The sequence below is a fragment of the Coregonus lavaretus genome, assembly GCF_964263955.1.
Source record: "Coregonus lavaretus genome assembly, chromosome: 1".
NCBI classification, from domain to species: domain Eukaryota; kingdom Metazoa; phylum Chordata; class Actinopteri; order Salmoniformes; family Salmonidae; genus Coregonus; species Coregonus lavaretus.
In genome coordinates this window covers 46,986,352-47,009,463 of record NC_139988.1, presented here as the reverse complement: position 1 = coordinate 47,009,463, position 23,112 = coordinate 46,986,352, and the positions used below count along the sequence as shown (strand labels likewise).

The window sequence follows — 23,112 nt, the reverse complement described above, 5'->3', positions numbered from 1 at the left end:
GCTATGTGCATAATAGCGAAGTTAACCAGCATATTGGTGTTGAGAACAATGCGGCGGAAATAGCAGCGGAGTTAGGAGACAAGAAAACAGCCCTTGCCTTAATTGTCTAAGAAGAGTGAGGAGAGAGGAAACCCAAACTTAATTAGATCTATAATCAATAGCCTAACTGTTAATGTGCCTGGCTTTATAAATCATCAATATCTACAGAAATAAGACAGATCCTGCTTCTGTTGCCTGTTTAGTGTTTGTTTAATAGCCTACTGATTCAGTGAGTACCAAGCTTCACGCAATGACATATCAAGTAAATGATTTCGCAAATGTTTTATCTTTGCTTTGCTGTAATAAAGGCTTTACACTTTATTTTTGTTAGAACAGCCTCTCTGGTATTATTTATAATGTATTTAGTGTTGTTTACACTGTTCCAAATTGTCCGAAAAATTATATTTATAATAGTAATAATAATAATAATAATAATGCTCCTTTTTCTTGATCTCCTTCTTATTGTTATTATTACTATTAATGTCATTATCATTAGTAGGCTTAGTATAGCAGCCTTGTATAACCACCATTGAGCTGTAGGCCTAAGAGCACATCCTGTTTAGTCTTCATACCGTAACTCACCTCCGTGACCAAGGCCCTTCTCCCCCTATTGCTCAGTTTGGCCAGGCAGCCAGCTCTAGGAAGAGTCTTAGTGGTTCCAAACGTCTTCCATTTAAGAATGATAGAGGCCACTGTGTTCTTGGGGACCTTCAATGCTGCAGACTTTTCTTGGTACCCTTCCCCAGATCTGTGCCTCGACACAATCCTGTCTCGGAGCTCTACGGACAATTCCTTCGACCTCATGGCTTGGTTTTTGCTCTGACATGCACTGTCAACTGTGGGACCTTATGTAGACAGGTGTGTGCCTTTCCAAATAATTTCCAATCAATTTAATTTACTACAGATGGACTCCAATTGTAGAAACATCTCAAGGATAATCAATAGAAACAGGATGCACCTGAGCTCAATTTTGAGTCTCATAGCAAAGGGTCTGAATACTTATGTAGATAAGATATTTCTGAGAAAAAAAAAGAAAAAAGAAATTGCAAACATTTCTCAACCTGTTTTCGCTTTGTTGTTATGGGGTATTGTGTGTAGATTGATGAGTAAAACATATAATTTAATATATTTTAGAATAAGGCTGTAACGTAACAAAATGTGGAATAAGTCAAGGGGTCAGAATACTTTCCGATCAATACTGTATCAATCAATTATTCATTCATGTCATCACACAGCATACGAGTTATGATTTGTAATGCAATCAAGCGTTTTAGTTTTTTTTTTTAAGCGAGCCTAGAATAATTAGCTTAAACAATAAATAAGCCATTCCATTTTGGAAATTGCATTCACTAATGTTAGTTTTTTGCTATAATAAAGGCTTAAAAAATAAATAAAATAAAAACGTTACAAAAGACTCTCTGGTACGCTTATACTTTATTTAGTGTTGTTTACACTGTTCCAAACGGTCAGAAAACGTATATTGTAATCTATACAGCAACTGTTTGGCACACATAATATGCACGCAGCGCTTGCTCCTTACCTTCTTTTTCTTGAAGTCCAGTATTTTCCACAACTAGTCAAATTCATTCCACACATCTGACTTTCCCTTTACCTCCTGAGCAACCTGTAAATATTCCCCCGTTTCGAGTTTATTTGTCATGTCGTCTGCATCCATTTTGCTGTCATGTGTTACGGTGTTCAGAGTTTGTTATAACCAATTTATTGATGTGATTATGATATGCTCTAGGTCAGGCCTGATTGTGCCCTATTCGGACGGGATTAGTTTTACTGGGGGAGGTCGGTAATGTAATTATGTGTACGAGCACAAAACACCACATCTGTGATTTTTGTCCCGTCTCAATCTGCCATGTCAGTAATTTGTACATGGCAGGAGAGTAACAATTCCAGCAAGAATAACTTATTGTTTTTTGGCGAACTCAAAGGTCCTCTAATAATACTAGTCCCGTGCGAATCGACATCCCTGTGTTTTGAGAGAATTGTCTGAGTTTGACAGGTGTTGCTCGCGGTTTGCACAAGAAAACTATAACTGATTAGATAAATTGAACCAAGTGCTGCGCATAAGCTATATATGAATGGCCTACATGTAGCCTATCAACTTTCACAGTGAATGCTTTTGTTTATATATTTTGTGCGTATTGCGCATGAAGTGAATATTGCCAAATGCATCAGTAAAAAATATTCAGCCTATTTAATGCAACCGTTGCTGTTAATAGATCGCAAAGCAGCATACAACTGACCTAAACGTTTGGAAATGATAAGTTAACTTTCTCTTCCATAGCCTTAAAACGCATCTCAAGTGCAATTGCACTGTTTAGCTAACATCTGAAGGCTGGGGGGCATTTAGGACATACTGCGGATCGCTAAAATATCCTAATGATTATGATCACACTTCCTCAATTCAAATATTATGACTACACTATACCAAAGATAATTTGTATGGTTTAGAAACATGGGAACCAAGCTTGAGTTGTAAGTGTGGCCCTATCACCTGGACATGTTGAAATACTGTATCTTCATGCCTAAAATAAAAACCTCAAGGTTTCCTTCATAACTGTCAATTTATTGAAAAAAATAATAATAATAATTACATGGGGCAGTTTGGAAAAAATGAATCCCATCTGAATCGTCTTCTGGAATAACGGACATTTTGGAGTAATACTAGTCCTGTTTGAATAGGTCTTTGGTCACGTGCATGCGATGCATATATGTGTCACGTAAAGAGAGCAAGGATTGAGGGAATAGGGAATGTTTTTCCTAAACAAATGAAGGATTTCGCTAACAGAGATTTTCAGTCAAAAATGGCTCTAATTATGTTGCAGCTTCTGCAACATGGACAGCGCGATAAACACTGATGTTCTGTGGCGGTCGTTGCAGCAGGGGGGAGAGAGAGACAACGGGTGCTAGTCACACAGTCACTCACTGTCATTTTTTTTTTTAACACAGCGCAGCAAGTCTGAGCCCGGCACAATAAAATCAATTGCTGGTCGAACTTTAGTCATTTGTGTGTCTTAATTATTTAATCAAACAATGTGCTTAAAGCATCAGACAAGCTCAGTGAATATAGTTGATTTGATTAAAACACATAGGATGTGTCAATATATAGAAAAATAAAAGTTAAAGAATTTAGACCAATCGATTGGTCGAAAGAACAGAGTACTCTGTTCTTTTGTCAGGTACAGCCCTAGTACGTACACACACACACACGTGTATATACTGACTCATGCACACATGCACTCTGTGTGCACACAAAGACCTTCTGACATCTACACTATCTGGCACATACACAGTGGCTTAGGGCACTCGCATGAACCCACATCACTCCCTCTATTTCACACATACACACACTCTATCTGCTCTCCTATATCGCTTTGTCTCCCTACCCTCCTCTCTTTGTTTCCCTCCTCTCCCCCTCTTATCTTCTCCCTATTGTATCCATATGGCTGGGTGCTAATAACCCTGGTGGCTAAGCTGGTGTCGTCCTCGGGCTGCGGGGCGGGTCATGTCCATCTGTCCCAGGCTGCTAATTAGCTAACGGGATTAGCCGTTCCCTGGACAGCACCCTGATCACAGTACCTCAGGGGCCTACCCTAAGCACCCATCACTCCCATTGATCCCCATTGATCTCTCACACCTGGGGAGCATTAAGTCTGGCCCAGGCTTCATTTTACCATGCTATAGCCTTCTTCTCATAATCTGTCCACAGGGTGATGAAGAGGGCTGATGGGGGGAGGAAGGGAGGCTGCTGGACAGATGGGCCACCTGATGATACATCTATGGAAGGGGGAGGAGGGAGGTGAAGGGTGAGGTGAATGATAGAGAAATGAAGAAAGAGAGAATGTGTGTGAGCGAGAATTTGTTTAGGACTGAGGCAGTGAAAATTGAGTATGTTTGTTCTGAGGTATGTATGTACGGTTTGTAAATAAGGTAAAGGGAGTGGAAGGATATGTCGGGTTTTGTACAGTCTGGTGTTTGAGAATTAAGCTGAGTTGTTAGCACTGTGTGTGTTATGTCTACAGTTTTATATCATGTAATGTAGCATGTTATGATATCAATATAGCTAGCTAATGGAAAATGTAATGTTGTCTCACCATCTCTTACGCAACCCACTCGGTCTGTGTCCCTGCAGACCCCTACTCCACTGAGGCCTGGCTGTGTCTCAGCTCATTCTAAGTTATTTAAAGCTATGCCTCTGCTTCCCCCCGTCTGTCAGATCTACCTCCCCCTGTCTCAGCTACTCTGGCTGATGAAGTGTGATTTGTAAGGAGGCTTGGTCAGCATCCAAATGGAACTACTTCTTCTCCAGTACAAAGCGCTCCTGCAACAAAACATTTTTACCCCTGCCCTTCCTGGGCAGATGTTTGCCTAATTAATCTCCCGACATTCCGTGATTGATTAATTGGAGTTAAATGGGAAGTGTGTTCTGTATAATGGATTTTCTGTCTGCTGTCCAAAGTGCCAGGAAGAGAAACAGAGGGAAAGTGAGAGAGAACAGAAAAGAGAGGGAGAGAGAAAGAAAGGGAAACAGGAGTGAGAAGGCCAGACTAGCTATAAGCGACAGTCCGTCAGGGTTGGAGACTGCACAACCTGACATCACCCCCAGGGGCCTCATGGGGCCTGCAGCTGCAGATGTGATGTCATAGCTGGAACCCCATTGAACAGGTTAGGGATTGGAGGAGTAGTTTTATGTGTGTCCGGGACTTAGTTGAAGCAGCCCTGAGCGAATTGGTGTTGGACGGAAGTGCACACACCCAGTCCTTATAGAGGAAAGCTAGGGCTGCCATTCACCTATATTACTGTATTCGGAAAGTATTCAGACCCCTTGACTTTTTCCACATTTTGTTACGTTACAGCCTTATACTAAAATGTATTGATGAGGAAAACTACTAATTTAATCTACACACAATACCCCATAATGACAAAGCAAAAACAGTTTTTTAGAAATTTTAGCAAATGTATATTTTTTAAAAACGTTACTTTATTTGCATAAGTATTCAGACCCTTTGCTATGAGACTCGAAATTGAGCTCAGGTCCATCCTGTTTCCATTGATCATCCTTGAGATGTTTCTACAACGTGATTGGAGTCCACCTGTGTTAAATTCAATTGATAGGACATGATTTGGAAAGGCCTGTCTATATAAGGTCCCACAGTTGACAATGCATGTCAGAGCAAAAACCAAGCCATGAGGCCAAAGGAATTGTCTTTAGAGCTCCGAGACAGGATTGTGTCGAGGCACAGATCTGGGTAAGGGAATCAAAAAATGTCTGCAGCATTGAAGGTCCCCAATAACACAGTGGCCTCCATCATTCTTAAATGGAAGAAGTTTGGAAGCACCAAGACTCTTCCTAGAGCTGGCCGCCCGGCCAAACTGAGCAACCGGGGGAGAAGGGCCTTGGTCAGGGAGGTGACCAAGAACCCGATGGTCACTCTGACAGAGCTCCAGAGTTCCTCTGTGGAGATGGGAGAACCTTCCAGAAGGACAACCATCTCTCCAGCACTCCACCAATCAGGCCTTCATGGTAGAGTGGCCAGACGGAAGCCACTCCTCAGTAAAAGGCACATGACAGCCCGCTTTGAGTTTGCCAAAAGGCACCTAAAGACTCTCAGACCATGAGAAACAAGATTCTCTGGTCTGATGAAACCAAGACTGAACTCTTTGGCCTGAATGCCAAGCGTCACCTCTGGAGGAAACCTGGCACCATCCCTACGGTGAAGCATGGTGGTGGCAGCATCATGCTGTGGGGATGTTTTTCAGTGGCAGGGACTGGGAGACTAGTCAGGATCGAGGGAAAGATGAACGGAGCAATGTAAGGAGAGATCCTTGATGAAAACCTGCTCCAGAGCGCTCAGGACCTCAGACTGGGGAAAAGGTTCACCTTCCAACATGACAACGACCCTAAGCACGTTGCCAAAAAAACGCAGGAGTGGGTTCGGGACAAGTCTTTGAATGTCCTTAAGTGGCCCAGCCAGATCCCGGACTTGAACCCGGTCGAACATCTCTGGAGAGACCTGAAAATAGCTGTGCAGCGAAGCTCCCCATCCAACCTGACAGAGCTTGAGAGGATCTGCAGAGAAGAATGGGAGAAACTCCCCAAATACAGGTGTGCCAAGCTATTTTTTTAAATACATTTGCAAACATTTCTAAAAACCTGTTTTTGCTTTGTCGTTATGGGGAATTGTGTGTAGATTGAGGATTATTATTTTTTTTTTAAATCCATTTTAGAATAAGGCTGTAACGTAACAAAATATAGAAAAATTCAAGGGGTCTGAATACTTTCCGAATGCCCTGTACATACGCTTGTGCGCGTGTGTTTGAAATGGTGAACATGTGTGTGAATGGCCATGTGGCTGTATAATCATCTCTGTGTGTCTCTGGCAGCCTGTCCTGATGTATGTCACTGTCTCTCCCTGGTCTACCAGCTGGTTTTACTAACCCCTATAAATACTGTCCCAATCGCCCCTAGTTCTGCCCAGTCTCATCTCCTCTCTGAGTACTCTTCTTGCCACTCCACTTTCCCAGCTCCTCCATGTCTGACCTGGCTCATAATAAGTGGCTGACCCAGCCTGCTCCAGTTCTGTCTCATTACCCTGCCACTAATGAAGCCCTGCAGGTGTGTGTGTCTGTGTGTGTGAGTAGGCGAGGTTAGTGACTCCGCCAGGCAGGGGGTAATTAGCCAGAGTGGCGTGTGTGTGTAGCTAGGAGGAATACCAACGGCCAGCGTGCTAGGCGATCGGTCGGTGCAATGATGGATGGGGCCTAGCGGACAGCCGGAGCTGGTTGTCTGGAGGAGTGACCTCATCCTCACAGCGCATTTAATGTATATCACTTTCACCGCTTCCGCGGGGGCCATTGCTTGCTACATAAGTAGGTGCCACAGGACACACATCCCCAGCCCTCCCTGTCATTGTTTGTGAGGAGGTAGCCTTTAATTAGTTTGCTGGGGAATCAAGACCAACAAAGGAGGGAACAGAAGGGGAAGGAAGAGAGTGAGAGAGAGAGCGCGGGGTATGAAGTATGAATCACCCTCCTCAGGGCTGGTGCAGTGCAGATGCCCTTGTCTAGGACATGGTGGCTGCCTTCACACAGCCTCTCTTCCTCCCTCCATATATCTCTCTCTTTCTCTCTCTCTCTCCCTCCCTCATTCTCTCCCTCCTCCTCTCTTTCTCTCCCTCCATCTCCCTCTCTGGGGTCCAGGCGCGGTGTAAGGGGGTGGACATTTGTCAACGTCACTGTGGGCCGGACTCTCTCCCTCAGCTGTCACTAGACATACAGACGAGCAGGCAGGCCAGGGAGAAGGCTACGGCCACTGGGATGAATGAGAGGAGGGAGGCCAACCTGTCCACATCACTTTATGAATCTGTGTGTTTGTGTCTGTCTACTTGTGTGTTGTTGAGTGTCTGCATTCCTGCGCTGACTTGCATCTTTACCAAGGGAAACACACAAAGTTTAATCAGGTGAGTGGTTGCATCAGGTGTGTGTGTGTGTGTGTGTGTGTGTGTGTATACGTGTTATGTGGGTTTGCCTTATCACCAGCAGATAAACACACTGTACACCGATTGGGTGAGGGAGGGAAAGTGGGGAAATGGGGGGAAGCAGGGGGCTTTGTATGAGGTGTTGATTGCATGCTGTTGAAAAGCTGAAGTGGCATGTTGCCAGGTGAGATCAATGCATACATTGGCTCTGAGCTCCAGTCTGGGGGGAGAAACACCAAACACAGTGTAGGCAGCCACTCCATCACTACAGCGGCCCACTCTGCCCAGACCCACTGATTAAATTGTATTTTATGAAGGGAGGGAGTCATCACTCAGGTGTTCTGACCTGGGGAAGTAATTATTTCTGTATTGTAGTTCCTAAAGAAAAAAATGGTGCCTGTGCTGTTTAAGGAACTATGGAATGGGAAGATTGTGTTCTTCCTGGTCTTCTCTATTTTCATCCTCCTGGTTACTACTTCCTGTTCTCCCTTTGTCCTCTGCCTACCCTCTTCCTTCTGCTGTCTTCCTTTTTTTCACTCTCTTTCTCATCAACCTCAGGAAGTGGGTGTTGTCAAACCCACTGAGATGAGAGAGAGAGAGGGAGGGAAGGGGGAGTGGTAGTAGGATGCAGGGTGGAGGAGGGACGGCGGTGACGGGAGGACAGTGTGTGTGTACCGTGTTTTCTCCGTAGCCCTAGGCAGTAAGTGTGGCTTGGTGGAGAGCCCCGCCTGTACGGAACTGCCTGCCTGCCTGCCTGCGAGTTAATTGTCTGCTGGAATGCTGGGGATCTGTTTCCACCAGGAAGAACGCAGGAGTAATGAACCGATGAGAAAAGTACGGAGGGAAACGGAGGAGAATAAGAGAAGGCAACCGAGTAAAGAGACGCCCAGAGGGGGAGAGGAGGGGTGGAGGGAAAGAGAAAGATGGGAAAATGACAGCTATTACAGAAATGGGAAGGGGATGGAGTTGGATATGGAGGGAGTGAAGGGAGTGAGAGAGCAGGCTCTGTCCCCCTGGGTGTTGTATTTGTGGGTTTGTTAATCTGTGGCGCCGTACACTGGTGCTCACATCAAGTAGCGGTCTGGACAGACGTTTGATACCGGCCCCTTCCAGCAAACAAACCTCTACATGTTCATCTCACACCCATTATCAATTTTTTGGAGAAACACTCAAAGCCAAAAATCTCACATCCATTATCGTCAATAGGACATGTTCACACGTGCACACAAACAAGCACGTTCGATCTAACACACACTGTCACACATGCACATACACTCACACTTACTTGTTTGCCACTACTGCCTACAGTAATGTATTCACCACTCATCTACTCAGTCATACAGTACAGTAGATGGATCCATGGCTATTTCGTCAGCATTGAGAGAAAAGCACCTTTCAGTGTTTTGATTAAATCTCCATGATCAGATCAGTCCATACTGTCTCTATACTGCGTTTTGTGTGTGTGTGTGTCTGGTGTGACGGCCAATCCTGCTGTCTCGTATTCTGCCTCCCCAGGCAGCTGACACGTTGCTTCAGGTGTGTTGTCAGGGTTTGTTCCCTGAGCTGAGGTGTTAGTGTGTGTTTCTAATGCTTGGTGTGTCTGTGCGAGCGCTGTGGTGCGTGTGTAAGAGAATGAAGGAGGAAAAGTGATGCTGATGTGATTTGATTCTCTACTCTGTCCAGTTCATTTATTGTAGGGCTAACCTGATTAGTAGAGACAGCTCCAGGACTGTTCCTATCCCAGAGCTTTACTGATCTTATCACACAGAAAGGCCTAGCAGCCTGGGCCATACCAGTAACAGCGCAGCACTGACGTTTCTCTATTAGTTGTTTCTCTTAAAGGCCCAGTGCAGTCAAAACTCAGTTTCTCCTGTGTTTTTTGTATCATAGTGTACAACAGCTGATGAAACGAACACTGTAAAAGTGTGAACACATTTTATCAGTGTTATTTCCTGATACAGGTAAACTGCCAAAATAAAGGAAACACCAACATAGTGTCTTAATAGGGTGTTGGGCCACCACGTTCCAGAACAGCTTCAGTGCACCTTGGCATAGATTCTGCAAGTGTCTGGAACTCTATTGGAGGGATGCGACACTGTTCTTCCACGAGAAATTCCATTATTTGGTTTTGTTGATGGTGGTGGAAAAGCTGTCTAAGGCGCCGCTCCAAAATCTCCCATAAGTGTTCAATTGGGTTGAGATCTGGTGACTGAGACAGCCATGGCATATGGTGTACATAGTTTTCATGCTCATCAAACCATTCAGTGACCACTAGTGCCCTGTGGATGGGGGCATTGTCATCCTATGGGGGGATAGCCATGGTAGCCAAAATAATGGCCTGCCCAGCTTTTTTATACATGACCCTAAGCATGATGGGATGTTAATTGCTTAATTAACTCAGGAACCACACCTGTGTAGAAGCACCTGCTTTCAATATACTAAACAAAAATATAAACACAACATGCATCCATTTCAAAGATTTTACTGAGTTACAGTTCATATAAGGAAATCGGTCAATTGAAATAAATTCATTAGGCCCTAATCTATGGATTTCACATGACTGGGAATACAGATATGCATCTGTTGGTCACATATACCTTAAAAAAATGGTAGGGGTGTGTATCAGAAAACCAGTCAGTATCTGGTGTGACCACCATTTGCCTCATGCAGTGCGGCACATCTCCTTCGCATAGAGTTGATCAGGCTGTTGATTGTGGTCTGTGGAACGTTGTCCCACTCCTCTTCAATGTCTGTGCGAAGTTGCTGGATATTGGCGGGAACTGGAACACGCTGTCGTACACGTTGATCCAGAGCATCCCAAGCATGCTCAATGGGTGACATGCAGGCCATGGAAGAACTGGGACATTTTCCGTTTCCAGGAATTGTGTACAGATCCTTGCGACATGGAGCTGTGCATTATCATGCTGAAACATGAGGTGGTGGCGGCGGATGAATGGCAAGACAATGGGCCTCAGGATCTCGTCACGGTATCTCTGTGCATTCAAATTGCCATCAAATAAAATGTAATTGTGTTCGTTGTCCATAGCTTATGCCTGCCCATACCATAACCCAACCGCCACCATGGGGCAATCTGTTCACAACATTGACATCAGCAAACCACTCGCCCACACGACGCCAAAAACGCTGTCTGCCATCTGCCAGGTACAGTTGAAACCAGGATTAATCCGGGAAGAGCGCACTTCTCCAGCATGCCAGTGGCCATCAAAGGTGAGCATTTGCCCACTGATGTCGTTCACGACGCCGAACTGCAGTCAGGTCAAGACCTTCCTTGGTGAGGATGACGAGCACACAGATGAGCTTCCCAGAGACGGTTTCTGACAGTTTGTGCAGAAATCCTTTGGTTGTGCAGACCCATAGTTTCATCAGCTGTCTGGGTGGCTGGTCTCAGACAATCCTGCAGGTGAAGAAGCCAGATGTGGAGGTCCTGGGCTGGCGTGGTTACACGTGGTCTGCGGTTGGAGGCCGGTTGGACGTACTGCCAAATTCTCAGAAATGAAGTTTGAGGCGGCTTATGGTACTTTAAATTCTCTGGCAACAGCTCTGGTGGACATTCCTGCAGTCAGCATACCAACTCAAAACTTGAGACATCTGTGGCATTGTGTTGTGTGCAAATTTTAGAGTGGCCTTTTATTGTCCCCAGCACCTGTGTAATGATCATGATGTTAAATCAGTTTCTTGATATGCGCCACATGTCAGGTTGATGGATTGTCTTGGCAAAGGAGAAATGCTCACTAACAGGGATGTAAAGAAATTTGTGCACACAATTTGAGAGAAATACGTTTTTTTGTGCGTATGGGGAATTTCTGGGATCTTTAATTTCAGCTCATGAAACATGGGACCAACATTTTACATGTTGCGTTTATATATTTTTTCAGTACACTTTGTTTCCCTCATTTACTCAAGTGGTTCCATAATGTTGGCAGTTTAAAATACAATCTACACAGAATCTTCTAAGTTGTGGTTTGCCTGGTGACATCACCAGGTGGTAAATTAGGCAATAGACCAATAACAGAGTTCCAAACCTCTGCCAATAATAGCTATTTTTCAGTTTCCCCCTCCCCACTCAGACCACTCCCAGACAGTCCTATCAAAATACTTGCTTCAGAAATAGTTTTTTGCTAAAGCTGTTTTTGTTTCTTTTTGACAATTTTAATGGAAAACTATTACATTTTACAGTAAGGTATTTAATCGTTCCCTGAAATGATTTGATATTGATATAAAAACGGCTGCATTGGGCCCAAAACGATCATACTGTGACACTTTCTGTATTTTGAAGGTTCTATATTTTGAAAACTTGATTGCTGACATGTTGGGACTGTATCAACAGTGGATTAATGAAACATATACCAAGAGATAGATTTTGAGTGCAATTTTCCTTTAAGGGGCCAAGGCTGGGGTCAAGTTAATTTCAACTGGGCCAATTCAGTAAGTTACTTGTAATACTAATTCAACAATTAAAAAAATGTCATTGCGAATAAGTGGAATTTATAATCCTGAATTGACCAAATTGAAATGAAGTTGACCTCTACCCTGGTTGGTACAGCTTCTCAATAGGGTGATGGTGATATGGTTGTGGAGTCGGACACAGATGATATTGAACATGGCGTTGTAGCCTGATGTCTGAAGCATCATGGATGTTGTGAGTCGTTAATATCTGCACAGCCTAGGGCTATCCATTCTAGAGCGATTTTATTTCTCTGTAGGCAGGTCTCTCACTTTTCCCCTCCATTACCCCCATCTCTCCATTATTTCTTTCTTAGTTTACTGCTATGCAGTCTCTCCGTTCCCCCCCAGGCTACCAACCCCACCCACCCCTTGTGCTCCCTCTCCCTCTCCCCCTCTCACGGTTGTGCTCAGGATCTTGTGAGGATCTCAAGGTTGTTTAGTGGTAATTGTGGCCATCCATTCTCCTCCACCAAGCTTGAAAGATGAGCCGTCGTTTAGAGGCAGAGCTCAAAGGGCTCGCAGGGTGGAGGAAGTGATTTGTGAGCTGAGATGAGCAGCATGGTCAACCATCCGCGTGTGTATACTTGCTTGCGTGTGTGTGTGACTTGTGCGTCTGTGAGGGTGTGTGTGTGTGTGTGTGTGTGTGTGTGTGCACATGTGTGTATCTGCACACGTCTAGTGGGGAACAGTGGGGCGCTGGGAGGGATGCTGTGTGTTGATGTGGAAGGCTAGATCTGAGTGGACTGTGGAGACGGCAGACAGAGCACAGGGAGTAATTCAGACCGACACACTGTAGGAGTGTGAGGAACACTGGAGGTGTGAGGTGAGCTCTGATGAGAGAGAGTGTGTGTGTGCGATGCGTGTGTGTGTCTCTCTTTCTCTCAGTGTGTAAGGGAGAGGTAGAGACTCTGTGCGGTGGGTAGAGCAGACAGTGTGTCTGATGCCAAGGTGTCCCAGGGCCAGTACGGTGCAGCAGATGGAGTGCCACGCGGTGATGCCCATTAATCCTGGACCCTGGGCAGCAGAGGTGTCCGTCCAGCCTCACACTGTGAGGAGGAGACGGAGGGCATCCCACCACCATCCATCTTCCACACTAACCAGCTCCACCCAGACCCACAGTGTACTACAGACATCCTCCATCTCACTCTACCAGATACAGATGGCCTTGTGTTTCATACAGGGTCCAAGCAGTCTAATTCACTCTCCCATTCCTCTCTCTAGCTCACCCTCTCCTTCTCTATCTATCTGGGTCGAGTCTGTGCTTGTTTAACTGCATGTCTGTGGGAGGGAGTCGGCCTGACTCCCATTAGAATGTATCAGGCTGGTAATTCCGACTCTGCTGTATTGGCATAATGTAAGCAGGGTTGTAACAATGAGCCTGAACACGGCCATGTTTTTGTGCCTGCTGTCTCCCGGGGAGTGTGAACGATGCAGCTGTCAGGAGATCCATAGACGTTGTCTGAGGACCAAGTCAGCGCCTGTCAGATGAAGACTAATGGCATCTCGGAAACGGGGAAAATATGTGCCCAGCGCTATCAATTTTCGTCTAATTAGTGTTAATTTAATGGCAGATCCCGCCTCGGAATCTCTTCATCAATGCCTCGACCATCCCGCTTTACTGCATGCGTGTCCTTGTCATTATTCCAGCCCTGAGGTTAATGAAACAACAACAGTTATATCTTTGTTTGCCGTCTGATTGAATGCTGCTACTTATAATCAAGCTATGGAACGTCACATGTTCCATTTATTCAAGGGCAAATCATTCTGTGTTGTTGAAGCCGGCTATTTACTCACAGCCAGCTATTCACTTATTCACCTTTAGAAATTAACTGAACTTTCCCATCCTCTTCATTGTCATTTCTACCAGGTTATTATTGTAAGTGGTACGTCATTATTGTTTTTAGTGATAATCAATACGCAGCTAAATGCCAACTCGATATGGCTTCGCTCAATCAGTCAGTCTGCCAGCTGTGATTCCCCTGATGAGCAGCATTTAAAGCCTTGCTTCTTCCCTATATCTGTCTCTCTCACACTCCATCTCCCTCCCTCCATCACTCTCTCTCGCCACATCTCTCCGTTTCTCTACCACATGCTATGTATCTTTCTACTCTCTTTACTGTTCTCTCTTTTACTCTTTCCCGCTCTCTCTCTCTTTCCCTCTCTCCCTCCCTCTGTGAATCGGTCCAGGCAGGAACTGGCAGCAGCCATCGTAAATCCCAGTTGTTGTGGAAAGAGAGCGAGAGACTGAGAGACAGGGCTCTGAGGTTTATTCTGGGTGAGAGAGGCGTTGCAGCTCAGCAGGGGTAGCACTAAGAACTCCACTTTGTCAAATTAGGGATGGGGGTGTGAAGTAATTTCACTATTTGAATGGTATCATTAATTTTTGCCGGATATCCAGATATTTGAAATACATGTTTGTTTTTTTTAAACATTTTTAACCAGAGCACTGCTGCCTGAGGGAGAGAGGCTGGCGCTCTATTGCACACTGGACACTTGCCGCGTACAGACCCTTCTCTATTGCTGCAGCTGCGGAGGGTGGTGTGTGTGTAGCAAGCAGACGGAGGGAAAGAGAGAGAGACGCCAAGGCAACACGGCTACAGCCAACACTAGCTAACTTGTAGCAGCCACAATGTTATTTATCCTCCCATGTATCAGTGCCTGTCTTCCTGACTGCAGTAGCCTAGAGCAGGGGTTCCTAAACCTTTTCATTCACGCCCCCCTTCCAGCATTGGGGAACATCCCGCGCCCCCCTGCGTGCGCCATGTCTATTTCTATGGGCACAAGCACTGTTCATGACACAAACCGTTCACACCCCTCTTGCAGTTTTAAAGCATATTTTCTTGCAATTCTATACATTTTTCCATGTCTAATGTTTATTCATGTGATATTTGAGTGACTCAAACATTACAACAAAATGTATGGGCTAAAAAACCGAGCTAAAAAATGTTAGCTGACATGGGCTAGTTGATCTGGACATTTCTGAAAAGTTATAAATAGCTCTCTAAGGTCTGCAATGACTGACATGACCAGAGGAAAACTAATGATACACTACCCAATTTTGAAATTGCACCTTGTGCATTCTACTGTTACAACTTTCAAGAGTAAGTTGAAAGCCGGACAAGTTTAAATATTCAAATAACTGTGCAAATCCCTATGAAAATTGCAGCGGTTGTCGTCAGAGTGAGCTTCTGAGTCACACCAGGAGCTTACGAGAGACAGTTCAAACTGCCACGGAACAGGTTTTATAAATAGGTTCAGCATTGAGTTTTCATTTTTAATGGAAGAGCCCAGGCTCACTAAGGGTGTTTGTATTTGTTAAGAATCCCCATTTAGCTGCTGCCAAGGTATGCATGTGTCTGTGCCTGTGTGTGTGTCTCTTCACAGTCCCCTCTCTTCCATAACGTGTATTTTATCTGTTTTTTGCATCAGCCATGGCTCTACGTAGTACTGTGCGCCTCCCATAGTCTGTTCTGGACTTGGGAACTGTGAAGAGACTTCTGCTGGCATGTCTTGTTGGGTATGCATGGGTGTCCGAGCTGATTTCTAGTAGTTTAAACAGACAGCTCGGTGCATTCAACATGTCAGTACTTCTTACAAAAACAAGTAGTGATGAAGTCAATCTCTCCCCTACTTGATAACATGCATATTATTAATGTTAGGGTGAAGTAGCAATGGGAAGATGTCTGAGAAACTCACTTTTGAGAAATGTTATGTGTATGCTAATTGTTTCTGACTAGATGAATCCTGCTCCCAGGTGTAGAGTAGACATCATCAGTAGGAATGACCTTATACAACTGGAACATTTCATTGTTTGAAACCAATCCCCTGAATATGAGGACTCAATTGGTGTGACGGATGTAATATGTATAAGACTGGTACAGTATGCTGCTGCCCAGCTGTCTCCATTTGTGTGATTGGCTCTTATCTGTCACTAGGCTCTCTTTCCAATCAGGGCGTACACAAGTGGCACAGAAAGATAAAGAAGTGGCTGTAAAGAGGAAATTGAAATCATATTATTAACTTGTGTGTATGCGCGTGCGTGCGAGCAATTTAAAACTCCATATTTAAACCATCTGCAGAATCATTAGGATTTATCCCTTATTCCCCAGAGGAACTGATAAAGGCAGGGACATAAGTCTCATGTCCTCCCACAGGAGGCAATAAAGGATTATTCCTCTCCACGTGCAGGCCTGGGATATCCGTTTGTAATTGTCGTCCCAGGGGACCGCCATGCATTTAATTCGGTCCACTCTCTCAACCAGTACTACTGTCCAGACTGACAACAGCATCCTGCTTTCTCCCTCACTACTCCTCGATCTCATACAGGGAGAATGTTATTCTCTGCAACGACTCCCCCTGCCTACCCCCCTCCTCTCCTGACCACCTTGCTTTGATCTTGGGGCTCAGAGGACTCTGAAATCAGCGCCATGCCTGGTGTGTGTGAGGTTTGACGTGTGGAGAGGATGAGAGTGAGCGAGGGAAGAAGGGAGAGATGGGTAGAGAGGGAGATGATCTCTAGAGAGGGGTAGAGAAGTGGCATTAATGCGGGGCGGCAGGTAGCTTAGTGGGTAAGAGCGTTGTGCCAGTAACCGAAAGGTCGCTGGTTCTAATCCCCGAGCCGACTAGGTGAAAAATCTGTCGATGTGCCCTTAAGCAAGGCACTTAACCCTAATTGCTCCTGTAAGTCGCTCTGGATAAGAGCGTCTGCTAAATGACTAAAATGTCAAATGACATATTGGTCAAATAATTTAGCAAAGCGTTTTAATGAGACACGGGAGACGAGGCCCCAGTATATGTCTGTGTTTCTCCATTCAGAGCCATGAATTAAGGAAGACAACATCAGCTGGCTCAGGGTGAAGAGATTCCAGCAGGGTTCTCTGTCTCTCTGAGATGCTGTGATGTGCTATCCAACGTGTTCGGAGAACATCTCTCACTGTGCACGCACACAATCTCTCAGCACTTTACTTTTTGATAACTAGGGCCGGGACGATACCAGTATCGCGATACTCATTAGTATCATGGCAAGGAAACAAAACACAAAGCGGATTTAACTTCTTTAGGAAAACAGCCCTAATGTTGGAAACAAACATCATTATGTTGTCATCCAGAGTCACATGTATTTATTTAAGATAGAGCACACAATATTTTACATACAGTAGGATTTTAAAGAACCAAAGAGTTTGGTCTGCTTCGTGTGTTCAGTTTTGCCATGGAAAAAATATTGCGATACTGGTATTGTCCTGGCCCTATTGATAACCACAGGCTATCTGAAAAACCGACCGTAAATGGAAGCCTTTACGTCCCTCAGTCTGGATGCACCCTGGCTAGAGTTGGGAATTTTTCCTCACATTCAGTAGTGCTGTATTCTGTCTGCCTCCCAGTTCCTATCAGTCCTTCTGGGGTTGTGTGATACAGCAGAAAGGCAGCAGGTCAGGCAGTCGGTGTGTTATCAGTGATGCAGAGTGTTTACTAGTACTGGGAGATGAGGAGCGCTCTGGTGGGTCCTCTGTACTGCTCTGCCTCAGGGGGAGCGCCTCTCCTTTGATGTGATCTGACAGAGAGAGAGCAGCCCAGAACAGGGCCAGCCAGGAAGTTTCTCTAGTCTGGAGTGCGTGTGGGACCGCGGTTCCCTTCTCCCCTCTACTGTACTGTAGCAATACGACGGGGCTAAAATAGCCCATTTCACAAGGCACTAAGAGGGAAGAAATGCCACGCATGCATAAGGAGTGTTGAGTATAGATCTCTTGTTTATACAAGGCTTGTTCGCCGCTCCCCGCCCGCTCCATTCCCTCCAAATAACAGGCCATCAGTTTAAGTGAATGCATTCATCAATTTGAACGGAAGACTGGAGAATAACAATTTATCTGCTGTTTTCCAAAGTAGAAACTGATTTTAGAGGTGTGTGCGTGTACTGTGTGTGTGCGTCTGCCCGATGCCTAATGTAGCAATGAGTTGACATGTTCGCTCCAGTTCAGAGCCGTCTCAGTGGGGAGCCTCCTCATCTCATCTCTTTTTGGAGACTGGCTTCGTGTTTTTCACCCGACTCTCATGCTTGGCTGGAGGAAAGCTCTGTCTGCTTATAGCTGTGGGAGGGGGGAGCAGCCAGACACAGGCACTCCGTGATCGCTGCACCACCGCTCCCATCTCTACCTGAACAAAGACCACAGAGATTTACTTGGCTTTCCTGTCTGCTGCTGGTGTGTTTTTGTGAGAGATTCCCATTTTTCTATTATGTTCTTTTAAGGGGGATTCTCAATTAAATGCTGGGTACCTGGTTTCGATTTGTGATTCCAATTGCATTTATTGAATGTACTGTTTGTTAGTGTGTGGATAACCATTTACAGACACACAGGCATCTCACACCAAGGCATCACATCTTCTCTCCCACTCTCCCCGCAGGCAGCCACCGTGTACCACCACCCCCAGAGAGCTAAACGCATCAAAGGAAAGCTTCATTTACCATTTCCCAGCTATCCTCTCCTCCTCACTCCACACAGGCACATTTTCTCTAAAGCGGTTATTTTTTAACAACTATTTGATTGCAGCGGTTTACAAGCATGACTTTTAATGCATAATCAACACAGTTTAATTTGTTATTCATTTCAATACATGTGTGCATGTTTGGCTACCGAACAGTGTTTCCTCTGGAAAAATGTGTAGCTGTGGGGGGGAAAGGTCGCTGAGGGGGGTCCGGGAAGCTGACACCATCTAAAATATAATTTCTACTTCCAGAAATGAGCCAAATGACATATTGGTCAAATAATTTGAAAAAAAAATATTTTTACATATTGTGACAATGTATATAGCCTATGCATGGCCCATTTGATCAGGTATGCTATTAGTAATAAGCATTATCAGCTGTAGCCCAACTGATGCAGCATAGTGGCTATTAATAAATAGGCTGAAGCATGGGGTTACCTATCTGCATTTACCCTATTGGGCTAATCATTAATCGAGTCCTGCATTTGGTCAGATATCCACACTTCCCTGTGGGTGGGCTGCAAAAAAAATCAGCTGCCGGGTAGAATGAAAACCCGTAGGTCAGCTCGCGATTCAGAACAATTACATTGCGGGTCGGGAACATTTTAAATCAAGATAATACACTTTTTTGGGGGGGGGGATATTCTTGTGTAGCGAATTCCATTCTGTGAGTGGGGAGGCAGACAAGGCTGCGGAGCCGGGAACTGTCCCTTATTTGTGTGGTGATAAAACGTTCTAATTTGTCCAGGCGCAGAGCTTGTGTTCCCTCTCTCCATGAGAGAATATGACACGTTGCCAAGTTTACTTTCCCTGGATAGCCAAAGCTCACGCGAAATTGACTAAAGTAGGCCTAACCGGAGAAATAATAATACGGTTATGAAAGGAATAGGCTACAACACCATTGTGGAAACGGGTGCTGCAGTAGATGGATGTGGAAGATGGATTCACAGCCTTCACAAATTGCAAGCAGGTATGCTTAATGCTGTTAATTATTATATTAATTCAGGCTTTCGTTCATTAGACCATACGCAGGCCATATAAAGTGTAAACCAGTGCGGCTGTAAAAGTTTGCGTAGCCTACTAAATAAATGTAGCCTATTTTTGCAGCCTAAATTTGATTCTGGGAATTCCCTATGGCAATCGTAACTTGAATGCACCTCGAGAGGAATATTTATCTCACATAGAACACACAACAGGCCCACTAGGTAAATAGATAAACGATTCTACTATGGGGTTGTCTGATTTTGCTATTCATTAGGCCTTCTTGTTTTGTTTACAGAGGAAAAGTAAATGTGGACTTTTCCAGCATATTCAAAGTGCGCCTCGGTATAAATATTTGTTCATGTTCCATATTTTTGGGCCGTTGTGGCAATGATTTTGCTGTGGTGCAGCACCACAGCTAAATGATTGCAGCGGGAACACTACTGCCGAACATCTGAGAAACTTTTCTCTCTCACTCTTTTTTTCTTTTTTCTTTCTGCCGAAGCATTAAAACCCAGATTATCACTAATCTTTCTGGTAAAGCGACAGGCCTTGTTTGGTCATTATTAAATACATACAGTCACTGGGGGAAAGCAACCCTGGGGAGGATTTGGAGCAGGCCTCATCCTCCCCTTTTTCCATCCCCCTATCCTTCTCTCCATCCTCCCCCATCCGTCTCTTAGGCCTACAGTACACTCTGACTGTAGGCTGCTGCCTTCACTGTCTCCTGCATGTCATCCATACAGCTAAATCCCTCCTCAATCTTGGCATGACACTGGATTATCATCACACTCACCTGCTTTAAATTGTTTTACTGTAGTGCTTTTTGTTTTATGTTGTACAGGTTTAAAGCTAGGGCTGGCACAATTGCTGTATAATAATGTTTTTTTGGGGGGTGGTACGAATAGCTGACTAAAGACGGGACAGGCGGGCATTAGTGCTGTTGAGTCCGTTTCTGCGGAAACATGGACTCTTTACAACGTGATGAAACTTTGTTGCTCCTTGCTGAAACAAGCAAGGTATTGTTGCAAACCTGTCCTAGGCAATGCCCTCCTCCATGCAGTCAGGAGCGGAAGAGTGTTTTTGTTTTATTTGCTATTCAAACGATTGGAACGGTGACTGCGGTCATTTGGCTGACCATCCCTGTGAGGACTCAAACAATGCTCAATTTCTTGTTAAATTTATAGTAAAAAGCCGTCAGTCATTATTATCAGTCTTTTCCTCCCATTGGAATGTTGACCAGGTGAGGTCAGCACAGCAGAGACATGGGATTGGTTTAGCAGCCCTTCCTTGTCTCATTGAGTGGTATGTAGGACATTTGCACAGGATTGCATGTGGAATAGAAACATCCATAATACAGCAACAGAACATCTTTTCCTCAGAAGGCGGCTGTTGTTTTTGTTTTGACTAAGTCATCTTTTAATGATCAAAGACTCCAAATTAATCGTTTTTGTCACGCCAATCTCTGTTTATGATGGGTGAAGGCTGCCTCCATCTATTCTGGGATCTAGAGGTGTGTGTGTGTGTGTGTGTATGTGTGATCATTCATCAAAGATTTATAGCCTTGTGTGACTGTGTGTGTTGGGCCAGAGGCTGTGTGAAGTGGCAGGTTTCTCAAGAGCTGCTAGATGCGCCACCTGAGTGGCCGTGTCACTGTCGCCAACCGATGTGCCTTCCATCATTATTTATCTCTCCCTCCATCTTTCTCTCCATCCCCCCTCTCTCCCTCCCTCTGATCCCTGTCTCATCTTTCCTCTAAATGACCTCTGCTGCCAGAGGACCTGGCTCTAGCCGCTAATTTAGTGTGTGCTATGTGTGTGTGCTGTGTGTGTGTGTGTGTGTGTGTGTGTGTGCTGTGTGTGTGTGCTTGAGCATCTGCAGGGAGATAGGAAAAACGGAGTAATTGTGAGTTGCGAGCTCATGTTATCATTGCATGTATGAACCATGTGTGCGTGCTCATGCTATAACAAGCCGTATATAGGCCTGTACAGTACTCATTTGCTGCGTGTGTTGCAAGTAACTTGTCTGAATGATACCTGATGTGCTTTTGTCACATGCAATGTGTGCAGCTGACTGTCATGTCAGCGTTCATCAGATCAGTAGTCTCTCTGGTATAGCTGTACTCAGGTCCTCAGACAGACAGCTGTTTCCAAAGGGGTAGACATTCCACCCCTCACCGGCTCTATCCTCCAGCATTGTCATTGTCATTCAGCTACACACACACACCACAATAGTGATGCCCTCGTTTTTATAATTGCTACACAAGTACCTTTGTCTCTGAGTGAGGGAAAATGAGTCTGTCATGCCCTGTGGTTTTGGATATTTTTTGTTGTTTCAAGGGGTTTTGGGATTAGTGTTAATTCGGAATACACCACAGGATGCTTGTTAGGATTTGACGGAACTGTTAATGTCTTCTTTCTTACCATTGTGAATTATTGCTGCTACTGCGTGTTTGATGAAATAAGGGTTCTTGTTTTAATCAGGACATTGATTGATTTGAATTTACTTGTTTTTCCCCTAATATCAGCTTAGTTTTTTCTCCAACCAACAAGGGGTTTAATTTAGTGAACGGTGGAAATAACAGTAGGCCTAAATGTGTTGACTGTTCTAAGTGAGTTGTATGTGGTTGTTAACCCTGTCTTTGATGTGTGCTCTTGGCCAGGGCTGTGCCCTCTGACCCCTCAGTGTTTACCCAGGAAGCCTCCTGAGGGTACCTTCCTCTGGACACCAGCCCTTCCTCTGTAGTCACTAAATACCACAGACACACCCTGCCCCTCAGCACACAACCCACACTGTCCTGAACTACTCCATTGAACCATTGATTAGTAGTGCTGCTTCTTAAGGGATTTCAGTCAATGCCTTGGGACCCCCATGGATGCGTGCACCAAAACAGAAGAGCATGACGATATCCCTAGCCGGTAGCAACTGAAGAGAATGCATTTAAAATGGCACTTATTAATTCCAATGAATGCACTTAAACAGACTGTTCATGCGTCGAAGTGGTCGTTGAAGGGCTTCTTCATCTGTAGGAGCCAGTAGTCCATGTGGTGTAATGGAACATAGCCATGAGAAAGGAGAAGGGAACTTTCCTGTGGATCGATGGACTGCGTTCTCCAGGGGGGATGAATGAATAGAGCTCTCAAAGCCTGGCTGTGAAGGAGCTGCCATTAGTGGTCTCTCTTTCTTTTCTCGCTCTCTCTCTCCTTCTCTCTCTCTCCCTGTCTCTGTCCACACCATGGTCCGCTACTGCTATCGTGGCCTTTCCTCTCTCACTTCCTCTATATGAGCAGACACTAGTTTGCTAGTGTTTTTTTCAGTAAGTGTTCTCAGAAACACCAAGGCTAGGCCTAATTGAATGTGCCCACATGTGGCTATAAGTACTTGCGAGGAGGATGGGAGTAAAATGTATTCAACATTACATGAAGTGCCTTGACGAGGTGTCTGTCTGTCTGTACGTACCTGTGTGTGTGCGCTAGTCTTTGTGCCAGTGGTGTGTGAGGGAGAACAGGGGAGGTAATTGGGATGTTGTATGGGGTGTCAGGTTTGGCCTTTAAGAAGAGGAACCATGGGGGATGGATAGAAGGAGTGGGGGGATAAGGGTCATGAGATAATGGCGCATTGGGGACGTATAGGGGGAGGGGATGGACTGACG

The 23,112-nt window shown here is 45.0% G+C and overlaps 1 protein-coding gene across 3 annotated transcripts in view; it reads left to right on the top strand.

Annotated features, from left to right (window-relative positions):
- Window positions 1–23,112, top strand: part of LOC311131426 (bifunctional heparan sulfate N-deacetylase/N-sulfotransferase 2-like) — a 176,958-nt gene that overhangs the window by 83,794 nt on the left and 70,052 nt on the right. Inside the window, exon 1 of one of the 3 annotated variants that reach the window (XM_084164406.1) lies at window positions 19,431–19,449. The exons of the other annotated variants lie outside the window; for them this stretch is intronic. The gene's annotated coding sequence lies outside the window, so the exon portion shown is untranslated. Of the gene's footprint in view, window positions 1–19,430; window positions 19,450–23,112 lie in introns of those variants that run through there. 3 annotated transcript variants of the gene reach the window in all.